At 40.2% G+C, this 8,457-nt stretch overlaps 2 pseudogenes across 1 annotated transcript; both read right to left on the bottom strand.

The window, feature by feature from the left end:
• Positions 1 to 595: 595 nt before the first annotated feature.
• On the bottom strand, positions 596 to 3,000 carry LOC110742027 (annotated as a pseudogene).
• A 3,910-nt stretch (positions 3,001 to 6,910) lies between these two features.
• Positions 6,911 to 7,367, bottom strand: LOC101010839 (annotated as a pseudogene). Its single transcript, XR_641406.4, has one exon. The product of XR_641406.4 is annotated as a 60S ribosomal protein L35a pseudogene (transcript).
• Positions 7,368 to 8,457: the final 1,090 nt, after the last annotated feature.

Genomic DNA, 8,457 nt, shown 5'->3' with positions numbered 1-8,457 from the left:
ATCAGGAAAGCAACAAGGATTACACATATTATTTTATGAACCAGCAAACAAAGGTTTAAAACAGTTCTGAAAATGAAGTTAGCTGTCTTGAGTCAAAGGAATAAAAAAAAAAAAGAGTCAGTTTTGACCACTTATAATCTCTGACCTTTGTGGAGCTGGTAAGAATCTGTGTTGTAGTGCAGTTGCATGCAGTACAGTCAGGCAATTTTGTTTTTTTCACTTGGGTTCACATTGCAAATTGACTGCTGTGAGAAAAGGATGGAGGCAAATTTATCAGCAACCTCCATCTGACTGCTTGACAGGGGTGATCTGAATTTTAACATTGGACTTCTCAGCACCACCAGTTATTGCTCCAGGACCCATTCACTTTTTTTAATATTTTTGAAATGGAGTCTCATTCTGTTGCCCAGGCTGGAGTGCAGTGGCTTGATCTCGGCTCACTGCAACCTCTGCCTCGCAGGTTCCTGCAATTCTCTGGCCTCAGCCTTCCGAATAGCTGGGACTAGAGGTGTGTGGCACCATGCCCAGCTAATTTTTATATTTTTTAGTAGAGATGGGGTTTCGCCATATTGGCCAGGCTGGTCTCAAACTCAACGTTGTGATTCACCCACCTCGGCCTCCTAAAGTGCTTGGATTACTGGCGTGAGCCACCACGCCCGGCTGACCCAATCACTTTTTAATCTCAGCTTCCATCATCATGAAAGACTGTTCTACATTCGTTGCATTCTTAGCACTGGTTTCTAAAAATGGAATTCCAAGGGAATCAGCAAATTCCTTTGCTGTTGCCTAGTCTACTACTTTCTTTGTAGCCAGATCACATTTGTTCCCTACCAACAATTTGTTGACATTTTCACTGGCATAACAATCTATTTCCTGCAGCCACTGTTTAATATTATTGAAGGACTCTTGGTCTTTCACATCATACACAACTATGATGCCATGGACTCTTCTGTAATAACTGGAGGTGATTGTTCAAAATCTTTCCTGGAATGCTGTGTCCCATATTTGAAGCATGATTGTTTTCCTGTCCAGCTCTATAGTTCTTATTTTGAAATCCACACCAATTGTGCTAATGTAGCTTTCTGTATACGTATCATCTGCAAACCTAAGGAGGCAAGACTTTCCAATCTCAGAGTCACCAATCAGAAGTAACTTGAATAAATAATCATATTCGGGATTCATGCTGGACATGTCACTGCTGCTGCTGCCATCACTACTGCCACCCTTGTTGCTGCAGCCACTGCCTTGACGCTCCGTGCCACAGGTAATTGAAGGAAAGGAATGAGATAGGCTATTCCCGGATAGCAAACGTCCTCCCCCACTCCATATCCTAGAACATCCCCTAGAACTGCTCCTTTAGATTAGTAAAATCCATGAGCTTATAGACATACACATGTATTTTGCTGGAGAGCTGGTTGTTAAACATTTACTACCACACTACTGCTCAGAGTCTCTCATTCTGTCTCCATAATGGATCACCTGCTATGCCTTAAAGACCTGTTTGCTTGCCTGTATCCCACTCAGGGTTGTTGCTCTCTGTGGGGAGGGTTATCTGTAGCTCATCTTGTTCACCTATGGAACCCCAATCACTAGCACAGGGACCAGTGCTCAGGAATTATTCAGTGAATCCCCGTTTAATGGATATGCTAATGCAAAAATCTTCCAGGTCCAATGGGAAGGCCCGAGTTCCTGCCCTCTGTCAGTCCGTGAAGCAGAGGTGGCCACTGAACCACGGGGTCCCGTGTGACTTCTCCTAGGGTGGGCAGACAGTACAGTCTTTTTCTTATCTATACTCCTCTCTTCAGATCCAAGGAATGCCTCAGCGCTGAATGGGGCCCCCTGGCTGTGCTGTCTCACCTGCAACCTGAGGGTTGTGAGCCACCAGGAGTGTGAGAATTTAGGATGCTGAGTACACACAGGGAGTAAAGGTAGATAGGTGGGGATGGGATGCAGCCAGGCACAGCGTCAGGCTGCAAGCCTCTTGAGGGCAGAGGGCAGATCTCATTACTATCCTTTCCCCAGCACCTGCCTTGACCATGGCCAACACAGTCCTGCAAGACCAGATTCCCATCCTGATCTGCTCACCAATTCTGACCTCATCTCCTCCCCCTCCCATCCCTCACTGCTCCAGTTTTCCTGACTCACTGCTGTTCCTGCAGCAGGTCATGGATCCTCCCCTCAGGGTTTTTGCACCACCATTCCCTGTGCCTAAGTCCCTCTTCTCCAGAAATTGACATGGCCTGCTATTGAAGTCAGGTCTGTGTCCAAATCCCACCTGCTCAGAGAGGCTGTCACTATCCAGCCTGCCCTGCCTTCCTTATCTCGCTTAACTTTTCCTCATAGCACTTTTCACCTTCTGGGGGATCAGCCATTTGTTTATTTTCTGTCTCTTCTCATGAAATTGTAAATTCCATTAGAGCAGGATTCTTTCTGTTCTTTTCCTTGCTCTGTCTCCACGATCTGGAACAATTTTGGTGGATGTACTGTCATCGCTTAATGAGTGTCTGCTGACTCACACAACCTAAGAGTAAAAATGATGTGTTGTCAGATAAACTCAGTACGAAATACAGCTGTCTGGTCTCTGAAATCTAATCTGGTCCCAGTCTGTGTTGTTCCCTGGCTGGTAATCTGAATTCCTGTATAGCTTTTCTTACTTCTCTAGAGTTAGCTCCCCAGCCCATTGGAAAGTGTCACCTCTTCTCCAGGGTAGCCTGAAACTCCATAACCATGGCCAGACAGCACACCTGAGTGACACCACCAGGCAAGCCAGCAATCCAGGGCAGCCCCTGAGGTTAAGGATAGACGTTGGATGGCCACACTCAGCCTGGAGAGGTGTTCTATCTGACCTGCAGATGTCTTCATTAGGTTGGTGCAAAAGGAATTGCTGTTTTTGCTATTACAAGTAATTGGCAACCAGAATCTATGGCTCATGCCCTTAATCCCAGCATTCTGGGAGGCGGAGTTGTGTGGATCACCTGAGGTCAGGAGTTCCAGACCAACCTGGGCAACATGGTAAAACCCTGTCTCTACTAAAAATACAAAACTTAGCTGCACATGGTGGCACAGGTCTGTAATCCCAGCTACTCGGGAGGCTGAGGCAGGAGAATTGCTTGAACCCGGTAGGTGGAGGTTGCAGTGAGCCGAGATCATGCCACTGACCTCCAGCCTGGGTGACAGAGTGAGACTCCATCTCAAACAAAACAAAACAAAAAAAGTAATTGCCAAAAGACCCAATTACTTTTGTACCAACCTAATATTTTAAAAAGTAAGCCAACATTCAGAAATCAAGACACTTCACAGAAAAGTCCAGAAGATCTGGCAACCATGGGCCTGCCTCCTAGCATGGTACAATCCCTGAGCTGAGAACTGGCCCTGTTGTACCTGGGGCTCTCTAACTTGCTGTGGTCCTCACAGTCTTGAAATACTTGCTTTGGTGGTGCTGGAAATAAAGCACACACGGTTCTTCATTCTACCTGTGGGGCTTGAGCACGGTTCTGAATTTCTCTGTACCATTTCCTCTATACAATGGAGTCACCAGTGTCCCACATATGACACATAGTACACAAGTATGCACAATTATTATTTATCAACTAAAAAAGAAAGTACAATGGAAAAACTGCTGGAAATGGGTCCCAACTAATAAAAAAAAATGATAATTTCCCAAGTCTTGCCCTGGTGATCTAGGGAAAGACTTTGAAAGTAATTTTAATTTTACCTTGAGAGAGAGTAAGAATTTATAGGAAACAGAAATACACCCTGGAAGATTATTTCTTTCAGTCAAGTGAATCTCATCTGTTGGGGAATGTTGAGGGGGTGATTAGATGTCAATGGTGGTGTGTGGAAAAGAAGATTTGAGGGAAGCAACAGCATCCCAGGATCTGATTGAAGAAGAGCCCGCCAGGTCTTCATCCATCTTCAGAAATGAGTTTAGTGAGAGCCCTAGTGTGGCCCTACAGACTTCTCTGCTGCTGAACTGCACATTCTTTTTTTTGCACATGGGAGAATCATGTGTTGTAAACTCGTGTAACACTATTCTGCTTAGAGCATTTGCATCTCTGTGCCCTAGAATCCAGATGAAGCCTCACCTGTTAAATTCTCCCTTTTTTATGTTTCAGAGTGTAATATTTCAAACAAAATTAGGTAAGAACTCTAACATTTTCTTAATTTTACAAGGGGAGCAGAGCTGTCCTCAGATCAGTATATACCTGGCAGACCACATCGAGCAGCTCTGGAATCTGACTGCCATTTTGGGGGCCACTGCACGACCGCTGTGTGCTCAGGGCCAATGGCCATTCCGAGTTCCCAGAAACTGACATGCGAAACTGTATCAGGTTGGATGTACCACCTGGTGGACAGGGCTGCAAAAGAAACCAGCTGGTGAGTCACTTATACCACTTACCATCCTGAGGGCTCCTTTCAGTCAGGGCTTTGGAAGTGAGTCTCATATTGTGAGTTCAGGAAAACCCAAAGTTGTTTGTTTTCTATAAGCTTTTTCTCAGGAAACCATTTATGGACTCTTTTACTGACTATTTGCAGTGTATTCCTCATGTCCAGTAATGGAGATATCAGCTATCTCCAAAATGTGTTACAAACACAGGATTCATAAGGTTCCATTGACCAAAGATGTACTTAATTACTGTAACATTGGGCCTTCAGGATAAATGTTAGACTTAAATTGTTTCTTATAAAATCCTGGTGTTTGCTAAATTCTAGTGTTTTGAACATAAAAGTCATGGAACTGTTTTATATAACAGTAAAAAATTATTTATATTTTATAATAGTGTTTTCATTATTTTATTTATTTATTTTGAGACTGAATCTCACTCTTTTGCCCAGGCTGGAGTGCAGTGGCATGATCTCAGCTCACTGCAACCTCTACCTCCCCGGGTTCAAGCAATTCAAGTCAGGCTGGCCTCAAACTCTTGACCTTGTGATCTGCCTACCTCGGCTTCCCAAAGTGGTGGGATTACAGGCATGAGTCATGGCACCAAGGCTTTTCATTATTTTTTCTTTTTCTGTTTTAAAATAGGTACTAAATTTCTACAAACTAACAATATGATACATTTACCTTAAAATACTACCAGAATAATTGAAGTTGATAGTTGAAAATGAAGGATAAGAAAATAAGAATTGCAGAAGCCTTGTGACTGATATTTATCATTAATGTTATCATATAATTATCGATAACTTCATTAAAACTTTTAATTTCCATAATGCATTTTAACTAAAGAATTTAATACTTTTTATGAAAAGCTTTATACACTCCATATTAATTATGTTTTACAATGAAAATAAGTAAAACACCTTCTCACATGTTTTATCAATGCATTTTGGAGTACAGCATTGAATGTGGGTGTTGAAATTGGTTATAAATGAAGGTGTATCTTTACAACTGTCTGTAGGCTACTCTAAAAGTACCTGACACTATAGACAGACGTGCCATTAATATACTTTAATATTTATTCTCCTAGTCATATTTGATAAGGGATATTTTTAAATCCATGATGAAATTATTACAGGTTTCTAACAATCTGTGACTCAGAGAGCTTTAATAAAGTACTAATATTTACTTCACATTTCTCACCTAACAAAACTAACCAGATGCTGTTAATATCTTTTACAAACTTCAATTTTTCTTTGTTTTAACTAATCACAATGAACATTATCATTTTATACCTATACCTTTGCCTCTTCCTCTTCTTTCTTTCTTTTCTTTCTTTTTTTTTTTTTTTTAATCATGATGGAGTTTCTCTCTTCTTGCCCAGGCTGGAGTGCAATGGCACGATCTCAACTCACTGCAACCTCCACCTTCCTGCTTCAAGAGTTCTCCTGCCCCAGTCTCCCGAATTGCTGGAATTGGAGTTGCCCACCTCCATGCCTGGCTAATTTTTTTGCATTTTTAGTAGAGACAGCATTTCACTATGTTGGCCAGGCTGGTCTCGAACTCCCGACTTTGTGATCCACCCACCTCGGTCTCCCAAAGTGCTGGGATTACAGGCATGAGCCACTGTGCTCACCTTCTCTTCTTTCTTTAATCTTCATTGAGGTGCACTTTAAATAGGTTTGGTCTTCAGAGCCTCTCACTTGGGTTTCTTAAAGTCAATAGTACACACTATTTTTTGGCATATTTACTTTTGAAGGTCTCTATTGGGATATAATTTATATAATATAAAAATCACAGGTTATAAATGTACAATTCCAGGTTTTTAAAGTAGACTTACAGAGTACCATAGTCACAATCTAATTTTGAAATATTTCTCACACTCTGGAAAAGAATTTCCTACCTGTATTTACCCCTCTTTATTATCTTTGCCCTAGAAAATTATTAATCTGTCTTCTGTCTTCATATATGGTATTTTTATTGAAATTTGTTTTATGTAAAATTATAAATTATCTGGTCTTTTGGGTCTGGTTTCTTTCACTTACATTGACGGTTTTGAGGTTGTATCCTATTTCAGCAGGTATCATTACTTCATTTCCTTTGGTTGACAAATGGGATTCTATTGCATGAACATACCACCTATTGTTTTTTATTATATTGTTTGATGACTATTTGGGTTGTACTGTCTTTAGGCTATTAGAAATACTGCTGATATGATCATTTGTGTATGATTTTTTGTGTAACAATAGGTTTTTATTTTTATTTTTTTTGAGTACTTATGAGTGAGTGGAATTTCTGGGTCATACGATGATTCTATTTATGATATTTTGAAAATTTGTCAAATTGTTTTAAAAGTGGCTGGTTTTTACACTCTCACATACGATTTATGAGTTTTCCATATTCTTTATGTCTTAGACAATCCTTGTTATTGTCTTTTTGTCATAGCTATTCTAATAAGTGTTAATTATCTCATTGAGGTTTTGATTTGCATTTTCCTAATAATTAAAAATATTTTCACATTTTTTTTTCCAAGAGCACAAATACACGTTTATTTATTGATTTTTCGTTAGTTTAAATCCTTGAGGGGTACAGCATCACTCGGATTCTGTGTCCAATGGCCTTAGCAGGAAGATTGCTTCGGAATTTGGCAGGAACCATGCCACTGTTTCCATGGGCCCGAATTACCTTTCCCCAGATGACTCTGGTTTTATTTGGTTTGCCGCCTGGAGTCACTGTGTCGTTCTTTGCTTTGTATACATAAGCGCATCTCTTGCCCAAATAGAATTCTGTTTCATCTCGGACATAAACACCTTGAATTTTAAGAAGAGTTGTGTGCTCCCTGTGGTTCCGGAGACCCCGCTTATAGCCGGCAAAAATGACCTTGGACCACAGCCTTCCAGACATAGTTCCTTTTAGAAGTCCCGTTCCCAGCAGGCCTCCACAGGAGCCAAGATGGCGGGAAGAGCATTTTCACATATTTTTATGTTGATTGACAATTTGTATATACTCTTTGTAGAAATTTTTTGTTCAAGTTCTTTGCATAATTTTCAAATATATCAATTGTCCCATTTATTATTGACTTTGTAAGATGTCTCTACATATTCTGGGTAGTAGTCTAAATCAGATATATAATTTCAAATATTTTCTCTCAGTGACTTTTCTCTTTATTTTTTATGGTGTTGTCTGAGGAATGAAAGCTTTTAACTTTGAGAAAATACAATTCATCGTTTTTCCTTTTCTTGATGGTGCTTTTGGTACAAAACATAAAAATCATTATGTAATCTGGAATTTACTCTAGTCTTTTTCTGAGAATTATATAGTTTTGGCTTATACATTTAGGTATATGGTCAATTTTAGGTATGTTTTTGTGATTTTAGGGATCCAAGTTTCTTTTTTTTTGCCTGTGAATACCTAATTTTCCCAACAATATTTGTTGAAAAGACTGTTCTGTCCTCATGGAAATTTCTAGACATCTTTATCAAAATCTATTTACCATAAATATAAGATCATATTTCCACATTTTAAAATCAAGTTCATTGAATTACATGAATATATCTTTATGCTACTAGCAAATTTTCTTGAATACTGTAACTTTGTAGTGAGAATTGTTATTGAAAAGTATGAAACAGGCTGGGTGCAGTAGCTCACACCTGTAATCTCAGCAATTTGGGAGGCTGAGGTGGGCAGATCACCTGAGGTGAGGAGTTTGAGACCAGCCTGACCAACATGGAGAAACCTCATCTCTACTAAAAATACAAAATTAGCCAGGCGTGGTGGCGCATGCCTGCAATCCCATCTGCTCAGGAGGCTGAGGCAGGAAAACTGCTTGAATCGAGGAGGCAGAGGTTGCAGTGAGTCAGGTTCACGCCACTGCACTCCAACCTGGGTGACAAGCGCAAAACTCCGTCTCAAGAAAAACTAAACTAAAATGAAAAAAACAACAACAACCAAAAAGAAAAGTGTGAGCCATCAAATTTTAGGTTTTTTCAATATTGTTCTGGTATTCAGTTTCCTTTGCATTTTCATATAACATTTAAGGTGAGATGGTCGACTTTTATAAAACTACAGTTCAGAAT

This window comes from Papio anubis, chromosome 18 (genome assembly GCF_008728515.1).
Source record: "Papio anubis isolate 15944 chromosome 18, Panubis1.0, whole genome shotgun sequence".
NCBI classification, from domain to species: domain Eukaryota; kingdom Metazoa; phylum Chordata; class Mammalia; order Primates; family Cercopithecidae; genus Papio; species Papio anubis.
The sequence above is the reverse complement of the archived record's forward strand: the minus strand, read 5'-3'. Positions and strand labels throughout refer to the sequence as shown.